The following is a 23,494-nucleotide window of genomic DNA, read 5'->3' on the forward strand; positions in this document are numbered from 1 at the left end:
AGAAGTTCAAATGAGCTGTGTACAAACGATGCAATTAGTTTGCTTGTAACTACTTTTGATTTCGGCTCGGGGTTAAATTACATTGATTGGGGTAATGAGTACAACTGTCTAAATCATACACACTTAGAGATTGCATACTTTCCATTCTACTAACCCAAATGCTATGGCTAGGGGGTAAAAAAGGGGGTGGGTCTATTTTACAAGGGAAATTGGTGATATAATGTTCTGCCAGAAGAAATCACATACAAAGTTATTATTTAAAGATGAACTACTTCCTCAGGAATGAACTTATACTTATACTTATACTTATACTTTCCCTCCAGGTCACTGCAGAAAGAACCAAAACAAGAGCATGAATATAATGAACTGGTTGCGCTGATTCTTTTTTGCCATATAACACAGTGCTTCAATCCTGAGTCAAAATAGACTCAGCTACATACTCTTCTTAGTTTAAGACAAGGATATGACAAGCGAGAGATGTTCTGCATACAGGGAAATCATTAGGGACAAAGGACCTGAGTAACACAAAGCCTAAAAATAGTGATATTTAGATAGTTGACATCTAAAGGGACTGACCAACTTCTTCTTAAAGGGACAGGACTCTTTATAATTCCAGGCCAGATAACTATATTTCTTTTAGATTCACCTGGACTCATTTTAATATCAGAAAGATTTAAAGCTGTCTTACCCAAGGAAAGAGCATTTTTGTAATCTATTCTGCTGAAAAGAAAGGGAATATAATATTTACTAAGCACTGTCTCAGTGTCAGAACCAAGTTATGACAAGTTCAATAGAACCGGGACAATGTGGATCATTATAAAATGAGGCCACCCACCTGCAAATTTTACAGAGATAAAATGCAGAGAATTGTCCTGGGTTGCATTACAATTAATTGGAATTGCTGTGATTATGCAGATGAGAAGTCGTCTCTGAGCCAAACTCTCAGTGATTCCCTTTAATTATAATGGGAACCAACTTTCAATAATTTTCAGTGTTTTGCTGCAGTGTTTTTTCCCAAGGAGAATATGCCATGCATGACATTACTCTGTAGGTGATTGTTGGATCCCATGTACTAGATTATCATGTATTTATTTATTTTGCAATATCTGTCATGTCGTATCATGGAGGTGGCACATCCTGGATGCTTAATCTCTCTGCATTTACTGCTAACACAAACATCCAGTCCACAGCCTTTTATTTTTCCCAAAATAATGTATTTAGTACATAGAACTACAGAAATCTTTTCTTTGTCTGCTAAAATAATCATATACACAAAACACATTCAATTAAAAACTGAAAAAGAACACCCCCTGCCAACATGTGTAGTTAAATTAATATACTCTCTCAGGTTAGCATTTCATCTCTCAGAAATAGGGATGCACAGAATCCAGGTTTTTGGGTTTGGCCGAACCTCCAAATCCATTGTAAGGGATTCGACTGAATACCAAACCGAATCCTATTATATGAAAGTAATCACCTAGGGTTTAAGTTTCAAAAGGGGGGATTTTATGCTTGCCGGTAAATAATAATCTCAATGTCCTGTATTGCTAATGCAATGTCAGGGTAGCAAGAGATTGGGTGCACTCATTGTTATTGGAAGCAGAACTATTAAATATTTTATTTACATTATACGGCCTTTCATCACTTAGGAATGGAAGATGTATTTTTGTAAAGATGGTATTAGTTTAAAAAGCATACATATATACAGCATATATGTCTTTGGGTGTACAGAATTTAAGAAGGTAATGCAATAATAATAAAAATATGTATCTTGGGGTAATGTTACGATACTGAAAATATGCATCTCATTGGTTGTAATGGCAGATTTTGGACCGTTTATTAAATTACCCCTTAAGTCTTATCCTTAACCTGAAACATTCTCTGTCATTGCCTTTATGACAGGTTCTTGTGATGTAGGTTAAGAAAAAAATCACATTTATGTTAATGAAACTTTGAAAGCATCCTTAAAGGATGCCTGAAACTTGTAGCTTCTTTCCTGGAATCTGCAGTGCAGGAATGATAATAGGATGCATATGAACTGCTGTTCAGTATTTCATCCAATGGGGCCTACCTTTCCTTACTATTGTAAGGATTTATAAGGAGTAATGCAATGCACATGCAGAATTGGTACTGCTTCTAGGAATAATGGGAGCATTTACTGGTCTACTGTTTAAAGCAAACATATAATTTGCTGCTATGGGTGACTAGAACAAAGTTTGTCTCTGTTACTCAAGGCTGGAACTAGGGGTAGGCAGAACAGGCTATTGTCTAGGGCACAACAGCGAGGGGGCGCTAGGCAGGTACCACTTTTCTGCTACCCCTGTGATATGAGTAACTGCTATGGTGCATATTGTCCCAGTGTTAGTAAATGAGCTCGGGTGACTGATGGATCCTTGATTTTAAGAAGCGAATGCGCACAATATTTTGGGTAAGGCTGACCAACCTTTCTCAGGTGGCAATTGTCCAGAAACCATGACCATGTTTTATTCCCAAGTATATGAAAGCCATCTCTAGAGGATATAGTATACAATAGAGTTGAGTGTTTTCTAGACCAATCTGGTCGAGTTGTAATCTCTTTGATGGTAATTGTGCCCATCCAGTGCAATAATGTTAATTGTATTACATGATTTGGATTTTACTAAGGCACCACACACTTGGATAAATTCAATCATAGGCATAGAATAATAAAGCTTTAGTGTGTCTTCCCCAAAAGCAGACTCGTTGCCATATCAAAGCATATAGTATTATAGTTATAAACTCTCCCTTCTATTATGATCTGAAAGTCATGATGGTCTCATGGTGTCATTGGGCCTTAAATATGAATTTGTGCCACTTGGAAAAACGCGAACCATTTGCAGAATTCCCATTTAGGCTGTGTCCTACTGTGTAAAGATTATTGTATATTCATGGGGAGAGTAATGTAATAAATGGAAAAGATAGCTATTTGTCCAGTAACAGCACATATTACCCCCTAACATAAGAGGCAAACTTACTGTTTAAAAATGACAAGTGTCCAGCAGGAGTGCATGAATCTGCCTCCAGAAGTTGCTGAACTACAACCCTCAGAATGCTCCCAGTTTTCTTTGTTGCCTATTCCCACTCGATAATGTTTTCTGGCTGTAGCTGGCCCTGTCTGTACTGAAGAAATGAAATCAGGATAAATGTGTTCCACCTCTGTGCTGGGCATGGAAAGTTTAAGACATAACAGCTTTTATGAACCTTCCTGGGAGGCAAGGTAATGAACTGTGGCAGGGTTAATGCAAATATAGTGCACATTGTCTGGGTTTTAGGGAATCACACGCAATCACTAAATGGATTCTCTCCATCAATGCATTCCACAGCAGTATTCAGGATTTTTTATTAACCTTTATTTATATAGCACTAAAACGTTTACACTGCACTTTAAAGAGACTGTTGGTCTTTCACATGAGACCCTGCCCAGTGGAGCTTACAATCTAAGGTCTCTATCACACAACACACTACGGTCAATTTCACCAGGAGCCAATTAACCTGTCTGCATGTTTTTGGAGTGTGGGAGGAAACCCACACAGACAGAACATACAAACTCCTTGCAGATTGCATCCTTGTGAAAACTGATCTGAGAACCTCACCGATGCAAGTTAGCAGTCCACTGAGCCCCATGCCACCCGTGTAAGCCCCATGATATTGAATTTGTCCACCTACAAATGGTTTAATATATAAATAACAACTTTTTTTATATTGGTAATCCTAGGGATAGTTAATTTGCAGTGTTTTTTAATTCTACAAGACAGCAGATGTGCAAAGGTAATACTGTACCAGGAGACTTATTTATCTACATGTTTGGAGGCACCAATGCTTGCATATCATTTTTAGGAAAGGACTAATTTGTTCATCCCTTGGACCGATTCGGCAGCTAATCGGCCCGTGTATGGGCAGAAACGAGCGGCCTGGCCAACCGATATCTGGCCTGAAATTGGCCAGATATCGATCGGCCAGGTTAGAAAATCCGGTTGGATCAGGGACCGCATCGGCTCGTTGATGCGGTCCCCGAACCGACTGCCCATGGCCGCAAATGTAATCCGATCGTTTGGCCTCAGGGCCAAACGATCGGATTATTTTTTTTTAAAGCAACTTCCTACCCGATATCGCCCACCCGTAGGTGGGGATATCGGGTAAAGATCCGCTCGCTTGGCTTGGATGATCTTATAGTGTATGGGGACCTTAAGTATGCACAATTCACAAAGGAGCAAAGTACCAAGTGCAAAACTAAGGGATCCCTGGAATTAACACCTACCTTTGGGGAGGGGCAGTATTAAGTCTCCCTTTGTAAAAACACCAATAAGAGTGCTTTGCCTTGTATAAGAAAGGACTACGTGCCATGCTTTTTGCATTTTGCCCTAATTTTTATATCTGGACTTGCACCTTGTTTTGAGTACCTAACAGCAATGCACCTCACTTTGAATGCAGTGAAATTTTTTACAGTGGGGACAGTTGGTGGGTGTCCATGGGACTTTGCAAAGCTAGTACATTAGATGCCCAAGTTGCAGACCCCCGAAGGCTGCACAGTACTTACAACCTGCCTATGGCTCCTAAAAGCACTGTGCCATACACATTGTCATGGGTAGTTTTCAGCTGGAAAATATGCATTAGCAAAACCAGTGACATTAGCCTAAACTGGCCTAACAAAAAAAAGACTGAAAGACTGAAATGTATTTTTCATAGCAAAAAGAGGATCTTTGTATTCATAGAACATGTTTACATTTTAAACAGTGAATTCTTACAGACATCCCTAGGGTACAGTAATAATTCCACATTTTTGCTGGTCTAGTCAGCACAAAAAAAGCCTTAGTTATACAATAACCCATTATAGCTTAGTAATCCAACTCACAGAGATAAAGGGGTTTACTTCACACAACACAATTTCATGAAGAATGCGTATATCTCTGTGTTTGGAATCTAAGTTATGAGGTTATCAAATTAGGCCCAGCATACCGAATGGCAAATTTAGCAATTATCAAATATCTGAAACAACAGCCTTGAAGAACGCACTGTAACAATATATCTATGAGAAAACTGCCCAAATGCTACCCAAGAAAACAAAGACATTGTTCTAGCACAAGATATCTTTTTTCAGTACAACAACAGCTAAAGGGCAATCATTCAAATATCACCACTGCCGAAGACACTAAAGCCTATGGCAAATTGGCATTTTATTTAAAAAAATGAATGTGGTACTGATATTTACATTCACCAGTTTGTACATTTACTACATATTGAATCCTTGCAAAAGATTTCTAGCTGGTGATCAGTTGAAAGAGACTATAAAGCCCAATGGAGTTCTGATGGGCACATATAAGGGGTCATCAGCCCAAACGAACAATCTGTAGATTCTGGCAAATGCCAGAGGGGCTGCTGTAAGATGCCATAGTCTGTGACCTGGTGGGAGGCTGTTTGGCCCTCTGTTTATTTAGAATGCTAGGGCCTATATTGAATCACAGTATGGACCCAGGGGGTATTTACGACCACAAGCGTAGTTGTATGAATGCTAAATTGGCAGTTACATGGTAAATACCATTCACTGATGGTACTTGCCTCAACATTCACTCCTTCCGCATCGGTAAAAGGGTCAAGTGCAGTATGCAAAGTGAAATTTTGCACACAATCTCCATGCTTTCTATCAACAATGCAGTGATTCTCCATTACAGCATCCCCAGTGGGAGCTGTACGTAACACAACTGCTGTCAGTGCCTCAAAAGTTGCTCTTGTGAGGTGGCGTGACCGCATGTAGAGCAGGCAGGACGCACTAAACTGAGCTCCGGTACCGAGTGCCCGAAAACCAGAGAAAAAACCCGCATCCTAAGGCAACCAACACTCCAGGGGGACCTACTATAACACCTCCAACTTACCCCGAAGGCGACCGCAGCGAAAATGGGGAAAAACAGAGTGCAGCCGGCAATTGAAAGAGCCCACAGAGTACCAGGCAGACCGGCACCACCAGGCGCCCCACCACGACCGCTAATAGCATGGCTCCTAAACTTCAGGGACCGTGATAGGATCCTGAGAGAAGCCCGCACCAAGGGAGACCTCATGTACGAAAACACCAGAGTGTCCATCTATCCAGACTTTTCAGTGGAAATCCGTAAACAACGTATGAAATTCACAGACACCAAGAAACGCTTAAGACATCTTCAACTCCCCTACTCTATGCTCTTCCCGGCCAAGCTACGAGTGGTGGACAACAGCCAAACACTCTTTTTTACTTCACCCCAAGAAGCAAATACATGGCTGGAACACAGACCTGCAAGATCCCCCCGCAGATAAGTATTGGGCACTTTGCCAAACGAGGTCACTTACACCTGACACCCTTAGAATGCAAGCATATATATCCTGCAAGGGCACCGGTATTGGCTAGCCAGACACAAACACCGGGCACAGACTAACTCCATAGCCACAAAGACTCTGGTCTTACCTCTAATATTCAATTAAATCAGTTTAAGTTTGGGACTAAATCCACTACAAGTTGGGGAGGGTGGTGGATAGGGTGGGGGGAAAGGGAGTTAAGCATTGCCATACCAACCACTACCTCAGGACTAAATCAAATAGCAAAGATAAAGCAAACAATATCGGGATGGGACTGTATATCCAACGAAAACCAATGGGAGGAGGGAGGGAAAGAGAATCCGCAATATGGTACAATATAACTAAAGGGAAATGTTAATGCAAAATGTGATTTTAATGTCATGGAATGTAAGGGGCCTGGGTAGCTCTATAAAAAGGGGCCTGGTCAACAAATACATAAGACGACATAACCCACACATAGTACTCCTACAGGAAACCCACCTGGATGGTAGCAAACTCACAACACTAAAAAAACCATGGGTGGCAGCAGCCTACCATGCACCATACTCAAGCTATTCTAGAGGGGTCTCCATTTTAATTGCAAAAACATGCACGTACTCCCTGCACAATGTAACCCCTGACCCGGGGGGAAGGTTCCTAATAATCCATATAAGCATAATGGGCAAATCTTTAACTATAGTCAATGTCTACATCCCCCCACCCTTCTCAGATGAAATACTATACTCCGTTATGGACAAAATTGCCAAAATGCCATTTGCCCCCATCATAATAATGGGAGACTTTAATAACGTACTGAATGGTGCTATAGATAGACTGCCTATAACCGACAGAGTTGACCAGACCCTTTCAAGGTGGCTAGACACCTTCCATCTAACAGATCTATGGCGGGCCCGCAATGCAGGGAGCAAACAATTCACATGCTTCAATGCGGCCCATAACACCATATCTCGTATAGACTTAGCCTTGGGGTCCCCTGACATCGCTCAGGTCACAAATGACACACAAATAATGGCCAGAGGAATATCAGACCACTCGCCAATCATACTGAAAGTACTATTAAATCCAGAACCCCAAGACAGAACCTGGCGATTAAGCCAATACTGGATAAACCATCCAGACATAGAAACCCCAATGGCCAACTCTATCATAGAATTTTTGTTACTGAACGAAGGTACGGCAACCAAACCAATTGTCTGGGACACCCTTAAAGCCTATGTTAGGGGGGAATATATCACCCATATAGCCTACCTCAAGAAACAGCACACCATGCACATAGACAAACTCCAGCAACAAGTACTAGACAAAGAAGCTCAATATGTAGCAAACCCCAGTCCAGACACAGTGTCAGAATGGCAGAACTCGCAGGCAGAGCTCCTCCTAGCGCAAACTCAGAAAGTTAAAAAAGATATACTATACCATAAAACCAATATCCTAGAATCAGGGGACAAATGCGGCAAATTGCTAGCATACCTGAGCAGAGACCCTGCCCAAAACACTGCGATACCAAACATAACAACATCCACAGGTAACTATACCTCACACCCAAAATCAATTAATGAGGCATTTCGGGAATACTACTTAACCCTGTACAAATCCAAACTAACAGTTGAGCCCGGCGACATAGCAGCATATTTAGCCAGGATCAACTTACCCACCCTAGATGCCCAGGGCAGACACCTGTTGGAAGCCCCCGTAACAGCACAGGAGGTGACTGACGCTATCCAAACATTCCCAATAGGAAAAACACCAGGAATAAACGGTCTCCCCATTGAATGGTATAGAAAATACCAAAAAGAACTGACCCCCTCCCTGGTAAGCCTATTCAACGACGTTAGAGGAGGGGCCCCCCTGCCAGACTCTATGAGAAGGGCAATGATCATAGTCCTCCCCAAGCCAGGCAAGGACCCTAGAGAATGTGCATCCTACAGACCGATATCTCTAATGAACTGTGACGCAAAAAATCCTAGCAAAGATTCTGGCTAGACGCCTCAACCAAGTGATAACACAGTTAATAGAGATTGATCAATCAGGTTTTATCCCAACTAGGACCACCAACATAAACATCAGGCGCCTATTTACAAATCTTAGTGTGACCCATGACAATGCAGGTTCTAGAGTCATTGCTACCCTAGACAATGAAAAAGCATTTGATTCGGTGGAATGGGCCTACTTGTGGGCAACCTTGCAAAGTATGGGGATTAGAGAAAACTTTATGAAATGGATCCAAGCACTGTACAGGGACCCAGAAGCAACTATACGCACAAATCAAAACATATCCCTGCCCTTTGCACTGCAGAGAGGTACCAGGCAGGGCTGCCCTCTCTCACCCTTACTGTTTGCAATAGCTATAGAACCACTAGCGGCACTTATACGGCAATCACCCAGGATAGGAGGGCTCAAATTAGGAGGGGTCACTGAGAAAATATCATTATTTGCAGATGATACACTGCTCTACTTAGCCAACCCTGAGATAGAACTTAACACAGCGCCCTGGATATTATAAACACACTAACACACTAACTACTCAGGCCTTAAAATAAATTGGAGCAAATCGGCAGTCTTCCCAATAGACCCACAACCATAACCCCCACCCCAACTACCCGGAGGCCTTCAATGGACCGGGGAATTTAAGTATCTGGGCATCAAAATCCAAAGAAATATCCATAAAATTGTGGAATTAAACCTACTACCCCTACTATGGGCAAGGATTTCAGTCTGTAGATGTGCAAAGCTGGTAGAGACATACCCTAAAAGACTGGCAGCTGTAATTGCAACAAAAGGTGCTTCTACAAAGTATTGACTCAGGGGGCTGAATAATTACGCACACCCCACTTTGCAGTTATTTATTTGTAAAAAATGTTTGGAATCATGTATGATTTTCGTTCCACTTCTCACGTGTACACCACTTTGTATTGGTCTTTCACGTGGAATTCCAATAAAATTGATTCATGTTTGTGGCTGTAAGGTGACAAAATGTGGAAAAGTTCAAGGGGGCCGAATACTTTTGCAAGCCACTGTATATATTTAGACAATCACCCACAAAAATACCCAACAGCTTTTTCACCAAAATCAGGGCGCTCCTTACACAACTATACTGGCACCCCTCCACACCAAAAATCAGTATAGCTAAACTCCAACTCCCAACCCAGGAGGGGGGTTTTTGCAGCCCCAAACCTCTTTCTTTTCTATATAGCTGCTAAACTAACCACAGCAAACTGGTGGGCAACACCTACTCTGGACAACCCGGCCACACGCCTTGAAGCCCAGACAGTGGGCTCATACGAAAAGCTAAAGAATCTCCTATATAGGGGTTGCTCTTACACCCCAAAAGCAACCCCACTCATGAAAGAAGTAGTATGGGCTTGGAACACCGCCCTCAGCCTCTTTCCCAAACCACAAAACCACTGCTCTGACCTCACCCCGCTCTGGTGCAACCCCAAACTACAACACCTCCAAACCATACCAGACCCCCAACTATGGGCTAGTTTCCAAATCAAGTATATACAAGATATAGTCAAGGAAGGGAAACTTCTGGACTTCCAGACCCTAAAAAACAATTTTAACCTACCAAATAGGATGCTTTTCCGATATTTCCAGCTGAGACAAGCAGTACAATCACAATTCCAAGGAACAGCCCTACAAACTACCCCCTCTCGAATAGAAGAACAAGCACACAACTACACACATGCCAAGGCCCTTTCCCGCTCCTATGCTCTTTTGGCACTGGCTAACGATACCTTACTGAACAAACTCTACAACAAATGGCTAATAGATATACCAGACATGAATAAAGAGCAATGGAAAGAAACCCTTGACTCAATCTTTGATTATATAGTGGCCTCAAGAGACAGGCTAATACAGTACAAATTCTTGCACAGGGCATATATCACACCCAAAGTACTAGCAAAGATATCTCCATCCCAGGTAGACGAATGCCCCCGCTGCCACCAATCCCCAGCAGACTTCATCCACATGGTCTGGACCTGCAACAGAATAGCGAACTTCTGGACAGAAGTGGCAGACTATATATCTGATCTAACCAGCGCTCCCATCACAGTAACACCATCCGGAATGCTACTAAACCAAATTACTGATCTAGCCCCAACAACTGCGGAAAGAGCTCTCATTTCTATTCTGTTAGCATATGCCCGTAAGTCTATCACAATGAAATGGAAAGCCCACTCATAAATAAAGCTCCACAAGGGTACGCAGTGCTGTACAATCTTACAATATACACAATTACACACAGGGAGGACAAATGTTATAATAAATATAAGTGAGTTATAACGATCTACCAGTTTTGCCCCCCCACACAGGGGAGACAGTACCCCCCATACACAGTGCCCCCCAGGCCCCCATAGACAGTACCCCCCATACACAGTGCCCCCATACACAGAGCCCCCATACACAGAGCCCCCCAAACACAGTGCCCCAATACACAGTGCCCCACATACACAGTGCCCCCATACACAGTGCCCCCCATACAAAGAGCCCCCCCATACACAAAGCCCCCCATACACAGTGCCCCCCAAACACAGTGCCCCCCATACACAGAGCCCCCCCCATACACAGAGCCCCCCCATACACAGAGCCCCCCATACACAGAGCCCCCCCATACACAGAGCCCAACCATACACAGAGCCCCCCCATACACAGTCCCCCCCATACACAGAGCCCCCCCATACACAGTGCCCCCAAACACAAAGCCCTCCAAACACAGAGCCCCCCATACACAGTGCCCCAATACACAGTGCCCCCCAATACACAGAGCCCCCCCATACAGAGCCCCCCATACGCGCTCTGACTCCTTGCGCTGCTTCTCTTCTTATGATGCTCCTTCTCCGGCGGTCCCTGGCCCTTTTATAAGGTTGCGCCCCGTGTGTACGTGTGACGTCATTACGCACGGGCGCAACCTTATAAAAGGGCCAGGGACCGCCGGAAAAGGAGCATCATAAGAAGAGAAGCAGCGCAAGGAGTCGGAGCGCTTAGCTGAAGACCTTCTCATCCTGCTGTCGCGGATCCTTCTATGAATGTCCCGCATTTCCCGCATAATCTATTACGAAAATGCGGGACATTCAGGGAACTATCCGGGACAGCGGGACGCGCTATAGAAAGCGGGACTGTCCCGCTTAAAGCGGGACAGTTGGGGGGTATGGTACAGGGGGATTACATTTTTAGACAATACAGAGGGTTTACAGCCTGAATCTGAGGTGAGAACCATGCAGGGGGGGCAGTTAATCACAGTACTGATACCATTTAAAGCTTACACAAGAGTAAGCCATCAAAGCAGCCAGACAGGTGGGGGGCCACACAGAGGGGGGTCGCAGGCCGCCAGTTGGACAGCACTGGTCTAGGAATAAACGTTGGCAATGCACAGTTTATAGTCGAGTTAAGGTAGTAGTTAATTGTAGTTTTATTAAACATAAAAACAGTGGAATACAGAATTACAGGGTATGTAATGTCACAATGAGATCCATCAGACCATATGTTATGTCACAAACGTTTGATACATGCTTTGTACCATAAGATCTCTCCTTTGATGTCCTGATTGAAAAATATGTCTGTAATCTGTTTCTTAATAAAACTCAATGGTTAAAAAAAAAGTTGCTCTTGTGCAGAACACCAAAAATGACAGCAACCAGACATAGAAATTTTTCAGTGCAACTGCATTTGGTTGGTGTCGAAGTGCAATTTTGATACACTGGCTGCAAATGCATCAGATGCATCTACCCCTGCCAAATGCAAAACATGCCAATTACACTCAAAATTGCATGTAGCGCACTGCACTTGCAAAAGAAAAATATCAGGTTCACTGGTAGGCCCCTGGGCACACTGGACAGCAAAGAAGTCGCTTGAGGCAGTATATAACAGCACATTTGGAGGTAACATGCAGCTATCATATCTAGTCACCATTTAGTATTAATCTGACCATAGTAACTGCCATTTAGTACATTCTGCCTAAAATTCTTGTCATAAGTTAGCCATACACTGGCATATCAGCCCATGTGGGGCCCTTGCAAAAATGCCTTTTCTAGGAAAGACTGTACATTTTAAACTTCAAGGAAAGTTTGTTTTGTTTATATGGACAATCAGACATGTGTGCAAGCATGGTGGGCCTAAAGGAGCATGCTTAGAATATTTGGAAATGAGTTGGATATGTTTTTGATATTTCTTACAAAACAGAAAGATGAAATAAGAAAGAACAGAAAGTACCACATTAAAAAATAGTTTAAAATAAACTTGCTTAGAGTGCTTGGCAATGTCACTTATACAGTATATACACCTCTGAGGACTGCTTTGTTTAGATCGTGAAAGTGCACTTTTTCTGACAGCATATTGCAAAGTTCTAATACTAAGGAACTCCTTATAGTTGCAGAGGGGACTGTTTATTTTATTAGACATGTGCAATTTATCTTGCGTTTTACTTTTTCTAGGTATGCAGTTGTTAAGTTGTTTTTGTCTCTACATAAACTTTGTATATTATTGCCGGTAAATCATCGCAATAGCTTCTATTAAGTTCCTTTGCTGAAAATAGTTGAAAGAAAATGTATATTCAGCGTACATATAATTCTAGGTCAGTGCTGTCCAACTGCTGTCCAATGATTGACTATCCTACTTGCTTGGTGGCCAGATTATAATTAAAAGTTGTCATCCAAAGAAGTGAGTCTAGGGCTGCCATCGGGGGGGAGAGGGGGGTACTGTTGTGCAGCGCCCAATGAAAATCTTCCTCAGAAGGGGGCCCAGGCTCATCGCAAAAGATACGTAAAATTTGTAAGTTATGCATAAGATTACATTAAAACTTACGCAATTTACGTAACTTTCGTAAAAGTTGCCTATAATCCTAAGAAACTGACTTAACTTGGCTAGAAACTTAGGTAACTTGCGTACAAGCAAAAGACAATGCAGAAAAGGGGCAGAAAGGGGCAAACTCCACTCACCAACAATGTATTATTTATTTGGGAAGCTATTTACTGAATTATATCAGTGTCACCTACATGAACTTTCCAGCAGGGGAATGACTGGTTATTGGGCCCAACAGCAACATCAGTGGGCCCCTACACTTACGCAACTTATACTACTTTCAGAGAAACATACTATTTTACTATTTTTATGAACTGCCAATAACTACTAGTTACTGGGCCCCACAGCAAGATCATTGGGGCCCCTAAACTTTCGCAGTTTATGTAACTAATGTGAACATTTCCGTAACTCCTGTATCAAGCAATGACAGCGCAGAGCAGGGGCAGGTAGGTGGGTGCGTACTTGTGTTCATGGGGGGGCCCCATATAAATAACCTGTGCGGGGCCCCAGAGGTTCTGATGGCGGCCCTGAATGAGTCTGAGGGACATTTAAACGTGTTGGAGGGCTTGCAAGACAATGGCAGGCCTGTAAATAGAGCTACAGGGGTGAGCACATGACAGTATATCTGCTTTCCTCCACCTATGTACAAAACACAGGTGGAGGAAAGCAGACAATCCACTATGTTTTCCCTTTCCCTTAGGGCCTGAAGATGTTTAGGGAGTACAAAGCTGAGCAGTTATTGGGTTCCAATAGGTTCAAAGTATTTGAGCAATTTTAGTATTCCGAAGAAGCAAATGATTGCAATTATAAGGAAGAGGAAGTTTTAGATGCTGAAATTGTTTAAGTGTTGATAATGGTTAATGGCCTTGAAAGTATTCAGACCCTTGACCAATAGCATTCTTATAGAGAATTTCATTTATTGTCAAATACCGCACTTAAGGGCTATTGTGCATTTGTCCCCCTTCCATCTATCATTACTCCTAATACAGACAGATGTGGGCATTTTACCCACCTGATGTGCCATAGCTCTTATTGTGGGAAGTAAATGGTCTAAATCTAAATATATTTGCTAGGCTCTGCAGTTTAAACAAGAAAACAAACTCCATTCCTCAGGATCTTGTTGGATTCATTTATTAGAATGTGAGATCTGGTCTTGTGCCTTGAGAATAGAGATCTGCAAGGAAATACAACCAGACCAACATGCCCCCTTTCACAAACAGTATAATAGGGCATACTTTAATAACTTTCTGGATGCTTTTGCTATGGTTCATTAAGTCTTGGGTAAATCCCCAGGGATTCTGGGAAACTTTGCTGGAGCAAAAAAATACTGTACTATTTTTGTAGCATTATTTTTTTATTGGTTTCAAAATTAGTAATAAAATTTTATAAAGTCATAACAACATTAAACTGTCATCACCATGTCATTATTGTTTATAAAAGGGTGTCATATTAATAGAATAAGGTATCACTTTGTGGAACAGTGCCCATGTTCTAGGTGTGTCTATTTGTCCAGGGGCCCCATATCTGGTCATATTTGTCCAGTTTAAGTTTTAGCATGTAAGTAATTTTTTCGTTAGCTGCTATCCACCAGATTTTTTGTTAGACCATTTGTGGGTAGGGGATAGGTACTTTCCACACAGAGGCAAGGGCACTCCTTGCTGCAGAGCAGATTTGGGTTACAAGTTTGTTATAGGGTTTGGTTATGTCTGGAAGGTGTCTGCCTAACAATGCTGACCATGGTTCTGGTTCAATATGTTTTTTAAATAGTTGAAAGATAAGAGCGAATGTGTTGGACCAGGTTTGTTTTACAGCTGGGCAGGTCCACCAGTTGCCAATTTGTGCTGGGATGTGTACTAATTGTAGAAGCATTTATAGGGTTTCTTCTTTATGACAATGTTCAGAGAAGTGCATGCCATGTCCCCCGAAAAGTTCAGTTTATTGTTTACCCATGAAAGATTTTCCTATGTGAAACTCTCATTCCTGATAGTATTTAGTTCTATCAGGTGTCCGATCATGCCACACAGGGGGCACATTTACTAATCCACGAACGTCCGAAAAGCGTCCAAATGCGTTTTTTTCGTAATGATCTGTATTTTGCGACTTTTTCAAGCGCTCAATATGAAAAAGTCGCGACAATTCCCGAAAGTCGTAATGGCTATGAAAAAGTCGCGACAATTCACGAAAGTCATAATGCTATGAAAAAGTCGCAACAATTCACGGAATTTGTAATGGCTATGAAAAAGTCACGACAATTCACAAAAGTCATAATGCTATGAAAAAGTCGCGACAATTCACAAAAGTCATAATGCTATGAAAAAGTCGCGACAATTCACGGAATTTGTAATGGCTATGAAAAAGTCGCGACAATTCGCGCAAGTCGTAATGGCTACGAAAAAAAATACGAAAAAGTTGCAAAATGTTCGTTTTCCAATCCGAATTTTTCCCATTCGGATTCGTGGATTAGTAAATCAGCCCCCAGGTGATACATTTTGGAAACTAGTGCTTTTTGGAGTGATACATTATTATAGGTTAGTTCAAATCTAGTCTGTTTGTTGCTTCCAGAGAAGGGGATACAGATTGAATGTAATGGATTATTTGCCAGAATTGAAATTTATCTTGATCAGTCAGATCAATTTTTGTTTAACAAAGTCCCAAGAGGCTAGTTTACTTAATAATGGCTTGGTGTATAGACCAGATGCCTTTGTTGGCCCAACACTTGTATCCCAGAGTTACCAGTTCAGGAGGGAATCCAGGATTATTGTGTATAGGGATCATGGTGCTAGATTCTCTTTAGTTTAAATTTAGTGCAGCTGTGATCCCATATCTGTACTGTGTGGTAAATATAGGGAAAAAAGTGGATTTTGACCCCTATTGGCTTTGTTATGGCATTTTCAATTGTCCACCCACCCGTGTGTCATCTCTATGGAGTGTCATTGTGTCATCTGTGCTAGACTGGCCACTAGATAGTAGCTTTTGATGTCTAGCAGGCCCCAGCTACCTTTGTGTCTGGATCTTGCTAGGAGGTTTTTTGCTATTCTCGCCTTTTTACCTTGCCAAATAAAGGAACCAGGACCAGGGGGACTCTAATTAGGTACAGTATTTCTGACAATATTACCATTTTCGCTGTATTAACTCGGCCTAATAGGGATATTGGGTAAGGCATCCAGATAGGGTTGGCACCTGTTAAGTTTTGACAGAACAGTTCGGTTTTTCTAAGGTCTGTTCGAACAATAATCTGGCCAATAAATGAAAGAGTCTATGGGAGAAGGCCTTTCCGTAATTCGGAACTTTCCAGATAAAGGATCCCATACCTGTAATAGATCCAATACTGTTAATTAATAGATTGAATTTTCTCATCAGGCACAATATAGCTACAGATACGTTTGCCACCCATGTGGTTTTGTCCCGGACATCCCAGGTTTTCAAAGGACTGCCTAGTTCAAAATTTTCTCTCCAGTTTAAAACACTAAAAAAAACTGGACAGAAATGCAGCCAATCGCATCAATTGTTGCAGTAACCCCACTTAGGCGTCATAATCCCACTGACATTATTGTGCCCGCCTCTGATGTCATCATGCCCATGACCAACATCACTCCCCACCCCAATGCCGTCTGCCACCGCCCCCTTTGTTTGGGTTTAGCCTCTGGCAAAGGTGGCAACCCTACATCCAGATGAGCATTAAAGATTTGAGGTGGGTGAATGCTGGTGGGCAATTGTGTTGTATAGCTGTTCTGGGGTGTCCGCTAGCTAAACGCCTAAGCCTATATTTCATTCCTTTTGGCAGCCAGTTAAAGTTGAAGTTAAGTTTGAGGAGTATAAGAGATGTATCCGTGTAGAGACCCTGTTGTTTTGAATTGGTTTTTATGGAATCCTGATCCTGGTGGATGCTCTGAAACACATTTGGAAGAGATGATAATCTCTCCTATTCATTTTATAGTCTCATATTCAGTCTCTCATTTAAACAACTGCCTGGTTGCTAGGGTGATTTAGACCCCAGCAACCAGAAAGGTTAAACAAGAAGCTAAGTAACCACAAATAATAAAAAATAAAGATTAATTGCAAATTGTCTCAGAATATTACTCTCTACATCATTCTAAAAGTTAATTTTAAGGTAAACAACCCCTTTAACCACTAGATTTTCAGATGTAAGTGTAGCCTGCCTCACAAACAGCTCATGGACATAGTTGCTAGTATGCAAAGCACAGTACGGATCTGTATGCATTTAACAAATTATTCACAATCATATTTAGACATATATACTGAGAAACTAAGATGTTAGCATCCATGGACACCCATCCTCCCAGGCTTACATAATTCTCAGTTGAATGGGTTTGTATGTACTGTATAGTTATTTGCCAGAATCCTGCTTATGCCATTCTGGGAGTCTGACTAACTCTGTGGCACTGCAGCGCTGAATATAAAGATAAACATATACAGGGTATAATATTAGAAGCTAAGAGTGGGAGGCATGTTCCTTAGCAACCAAACCTGCCAATGAATTGGACAGAGGCATCATTCACAAAGATACTTCTGACAACAGGAAGGGAAAGAGATTCAGAGCGCGCCAGTAACAAGGACGGTTTGTACTCGGTGGTCTCTTTGGGAAACAAAATACTCACACACTGTACCTCACGGCAGCAAATATATACATGTATGGCAGTGTTTCCCACGCAAACGCCTAAGCCTCTCTGTATTACATGAATGTTGATTTAGATTTTTAAAATGATGTTACCACCACTTAAAGTCATAATGTTGTTTGGATTTATTTTTCTCCAATTAAGTAGCTCTATACTTTTATCATTTATAATACCCCTATGCTTTTTATTTCATCATTAAATATTCTTGTTTTGGTTCTGGAAAGAGGTTTGGACTATGCTGTCCAAGTTCTTAAAGGGACACCATCAGGATTTTGAAAATTCTGCCGTGCCATCCTTAGGAACCAGTAGCCTGAAGATGGCATCCAGTGCTCCTTAGGCAGTTGGTTTTAGTAAATTTTGGGTTAGTGTATCCCGAAAAGGTTGTGATTTGAAAACTGCCATCCCCAGAATGATTATGGGTTCCAGGCTATCATATCCTGGGGAGCAACATATTGTAAGACCCTTGATGTCCTCTCTGCCATAAGCAGACAAAGCTCCCCAGTGCTTACTGTGCATACACAATGGTGGAGTCTTTGTACCCCAAAAGGTAAATTACTGTGCATACACAATGGTAAAGGCTTTGTACCCCAAAGGTGACTTACTGTGCATACACAATGGTGGAGTATTTGTACCCCAAAAGGTGACTTACTGTGCATACAGAATGGTGGAGTCTTTGTACCCCAAAAAGTGACTTACTGTGCATACAGAATGGTGGAGTCTTTGTACCCCAAAGGTGATTTACTGTGCATAAGCAATGGTGGAGTCTTTTTACCCCAAAAGGTGACTTACTGTGCATACGCAATGGTGGAGTCTTTTTACCCCAAAAGGTGACTTACTGTGCATACGCAATGGTGGAGTCTTTGTACCTCAAAAGGTGACTTACTGTGCATACGCAATGATGGAGGATTTGTACCCCAAAGGTGACTTACTGTGCATACACGATGGTGGAGTCTTTGAACCTCAAAGGTGACTTACTGTGCATACGCAATGGTGGAGACTTTGACCCCAAAGGTGACTTACTGTGCATACGCAATGGTGGAGGATTTGTACCCCAAAGGTGACTTACTGTGCATACACGATGGTGGAGTCTTTGAACCTCAAAGGTGACTTACTGTGCATACGCAATGGTGGAGACTTTGACCCCAAAGGTGACTTACTGTGCATACGCAATGGTGGAGGATTTGTACCCCAAAGGTGACTTACTGTGCATACGCAATGGTGGAGGATTTGTACCCCAAAGGTGACTTACTGTGCATACGCAATGGTGAAGGCTTGGAAAAGGAAGGACAAGTAGATGGAACCCAAAAAGTAGGTTAGCGCAGCACAGGCAGGAGCTGTTGGAAGTACTAAGCCATATGCCATAATATTATTGTAAATAATCCATGTTTATAGAGTTCAGTTGATCATTTAGGCCTGGCCATAGGTAGGCAAGTTATTAGGGTGGTTCCATCAGTTTTTGCCGTGCTGTCTGTCAGCTGGAAGTTTCTTCTTCATAGTGAGGGTTCCCAGTGTGGGGTTTGGTTTAAGGGGGTGCAGGGTGCCAGGCAGTGGTGGAAACATCAGAGAACTTTGTTCATCAAAAAGGTAAATCCATCCCTGCAGAGCCATTTAGCAAGTAACAAGTTAATTAAAAACAAAGACCACTTAGGTTATATGAAACCAGACATTCAGTAACCTGCCCTTGTCCTTGGAGTTAACAGCAATATAAAGGATTGTGCTCTCACTCGAGTAAACTAGGATATGCGCGGAGACACTGCATTAGCTGCCCAGCGGACTGTAGACAGCAGAAAATCTATTCTGAACTCAACATTTCTGCCTGAGGATTTACCCCCCCAAGCTTTGACCTTTTAAATATATATATGTGGTAGGAATGCTGAATAAAGTAAATAGGCAATTAGATGTTCATTCATACTAAATGACATCTTAATTATTCTGCTAATACATCTTGTCAGAAATCTTCCACGCTGACAACCAAATTAATCCTCTTGTTGTTTAAAGGACCTATTTGTTTTTGTGTGCTCTGAATGGATAGAGCAATGGAGTAAGGTGAATAGGAGTAAACGGTTAATCTGGGTCACCTGGCCCCTATGGTGGAGGGGGCTTTTGTAATTTTCTAAATTTACATTAGTATTAACTGAGATTCTGAGGACTCCTGTGGACTCAAACCTTTTGGAACAAATATGACTTGTGTGATGAATCTGATTACAGATATTCAGTTGGAGACTCAAACAGTGGCAGTTTACACATGGGGAGCGGCAATTCCTAAAAAGTTAAACATTTTAAAAACCTGCAGTTTTCATTCATGGGAAAGTTGGAGTGCATTAGTGCCCTGTTCTGCACAGAATAATAAACAAATGTCCTATGTAACAAAAACAGCAAGGTTTTTGCCACTTGAGAGCAAAAGCCATTAATTACCAGGAACTCAGAGGCATTTCACATCCATAGAGCAAGCAGCTGGCATTTTAAGTGACTCTGCAAATCGATGCTGGACAGTCTGAGAAGCCCGAGCTGATGAGGTGGATTCTTTTTTCTGCTAAACAAAACACATTTTCTCTTTTGTATTTTCCCCCCTGCAATGTGCTGAGATCAGGACATTTTTTGGCAAGGTGACAACACCAAGTGAATAGGTCTGTTCTCAAATCTGAAAGCTGTATTTCAGGTATCAGGGAAAATCGTAGGATCTTATTGATATTATTACAAATATCCTATGTAGGCACTATTTCACTCTACATTTTGGAGACAATTTACATACTGCCAGGGTTGTGTATATTCACACTTCCAGTATTGATGAAAAATGTATACCCTCTTAATTCATATAGAATTAAACCACCAACTATGTAATTCTGAGCCATTCTATTGTGTGTTTAATATCATATATAACTACAAATGCTATTTTACCAGCCATACTTTGCATTATATAACAGAAATGCTCCCAAATCAAACTGCTGGACTTTGTGCCACACACATAAATGGGCAATAAGCTGTTACAATCTTATCATCTAGCTGATGTGTAAAACAAAATATGGGAGGAAATGTGCCCCTTGTTGTCACTTCTCAATCTGCATAAGCCCAAAAATGTCCTTATGGGAGGTTTTTGGAAACTGGATTTTCTTTTCAATAGACCAACTGCAATTTGAGCTGCCTCCCAAAGGACCCATAAATACAGTAAGGCTAAATTGTTCCATGTGTGGAATAGGAGTATATTTCCTCACTTCGTATTTCATGTGGCTAAACTGAAGATGTTCATACATTGTGCACTGAAACTTCTCTCTTTTTCACCCCTTTTTAGCTCAATTTACCTTTATTCCTATCACAGTGCTGCTACAGGGAACTAAGACTGCCTGAGGATTATATTAGTGCCTGGAGTCACTGGAAGTTACTGCTTAAGCCGACCAGTTGGATCCTGACCTGCATTTACAATGGATGTTTAAGTTTGCAATAGAAAGGCAGACCTCTGGCAAGCTCAGTTCTAGGTCAGAATATTTTTTTTAACATACTGAGGCTGAAATGAAATAATTATTCTCATGTTACCAGCGCCCTGTAGTGAGTCATGACCAAGACATTGATATGTGGGGGAGTGGGACCTAGTAGTGAATACACATTCCATTCAGAGTTTCTTCTCATTTCCCTTTGTATTGTTCACATTGCTAAGTGGTGAGATATAATGTAGCTTTTTTTTTTTTTTTTTTTTTTTAGAATATTAGTATTTGAGAGACCCTTAAGCTTCATTCCAACATTTAATGATTAAATAATGACACTCTCTCTGAGAGTGTGGCCCCATTGAATTATGGTAACAATATGGTTATAAGGGATACAGAAAAGGCAAATGTGCTAAATCAGTTCTTTTCTTCAGTGCATACAATAGAGAAGCAAAAACCAAGAGTGCCAAGACCTACCCAATAGCCTGCACTGTTGGCTCAGCTCAGTCTAGTCAGTGGCTGACGCAGGAGGTACATAAAGGGCTACTCAAAATTAATGTGAACAAGGCACCAGGACCAGATGGAATACACTTGGGTACTGAGAAAGCTTAGTATGGGGATAGCCAGGCCTCTATTTCTCATATTCTCAGACTCGCTTTCATCTGGTATGGTACCTATGGATTGGAAGAAAAATGATTTAATTTCTGTATTTAATAAGGGATTACGATATCAGCCTGACAATTATAGGCCCCATAACTGTGAAGTTGTGGAAATCAGTCGTACTGGCTGATACATTAGAGCTTCAAGAAGGGATTGTATAGGGATTGGGCTTTTTAGCAAGTGAGGGAATACAGGGTTATGGGAGATAGTTCATAGTACAAGTTGATCCAGAAATTGGTCTAATTGTCATCTAAGAGTCAGGAAGGAATTTTTCCCCCTCTGTCAAAAATTAGAGAGGCTTCAGAAGGGGTTTTGCTTTCCTCTGGAAAAACTAGCAGTTAGGCAGGTTATATATAAGCATAAAATGTTGAAATTAATGGACATGTGTCTTTTTTCAAGCTAATTTACTATGCTACAATATTACAATGTTACTATGAGAAAGAAAGATGAGTCCTGACAAGCTCATAAGTAAAATACATTTAAAATCACATTATGTGGCTTTTGAACTAAGAGTAGAACTATGCAGACATGTCGGGTAGGATAAACTCATCGATAAAGCCATACCCTTTCTATGTTCATTATCCAATGCTATTTAAAGTCTCCGAGTACATAATTAAGATAATGCACAGTGATGTCAGTCAGACTCTTTGATCATGAGAACATGTAATACTTAGGATCCAGAAATCTGCCAGGCACAGGCTGCTCAGCTGTAAGAGCCAGGGCCTGTTTTCTTTAAAACATGTGAAACCTATTACATGTTTTACATTAGTAACTGATTACCAAAATATGTATAAAAACAAGTATACACTATAACAGCCTTTCCTTGATAAATCCAGCACAGGGTTGGCATATTGTAGACAAAGCTTGGGGTTATTTCTCTTGTACAGGTACAGGAAAGAAGAAGAAATAAAATGAAATAAAATTCTGCTTTGGACTAGTTGTGGCCCCATAAGAGTAACTATCACTTTCTAATTCCATACTAGTTAGGGTACAGGAGTAAATGTAGAATCCAATACTGTGTGCAGAGCTGTAAAGCCTGTAGTGGTGAGAACAAATGCATACTATAAATATAAATAAATGGAGAACACTCACTTCACAATCACAAAATACAATATAGGATTTTGGTGCAAAAACAGCCCAAAAATTGTACCCCCATATAGGGTACCAAAAGGCACAGTGGTAGTATTAAAAAGTAACTATCTTTTATATAGTATACAGAAGGGATTCCCCTTGAGAAAGGCATTCTGTGCCGAAACGTTGGGGTAATTCTCATCTTTGGCAAGTGTATCCGCTTACCTGTGTGTCATTTTTCTTTACCTGCACACATTTTTGCAGTATGTATTATCTTATAGAATCATATGTATTTGACTGTATTGTATTGATTTTTGTTAAAAGTTAATGACTTTTTAATACTACTACTGTGCCTGTGATTATTTGAGTGCAAGCCCTTATTTTATCAGAACCAGTGCATACTGCAAGGAAAGACTTGATTGATATGTGCTCCTACCCAATGTTCCCTCTAATGTCTTCTTGGCTGAGTGCACAAATATTGTATTGAACAGAAAGTTGAAGAGACTGTGTAAAGACTGTGTTAGCAAGTCAATCATTTTTTTCCAGCTATACTAGTTCTGATGG

Source organism: Xenopus tropicalis, chromosome 8 (assembly GCF_000004195.4).
Source record: "Xenopus tropicalis strain Nigerian chromosome 8, UCB_Xtro_10.0, whole genome shotgun sequence".
Lineage (NCBI taxonomy): Eukaryota > Metazoa > Chordata > Amphibia > Anura > Pipidae > Xenopus > Xenopus tropicalis.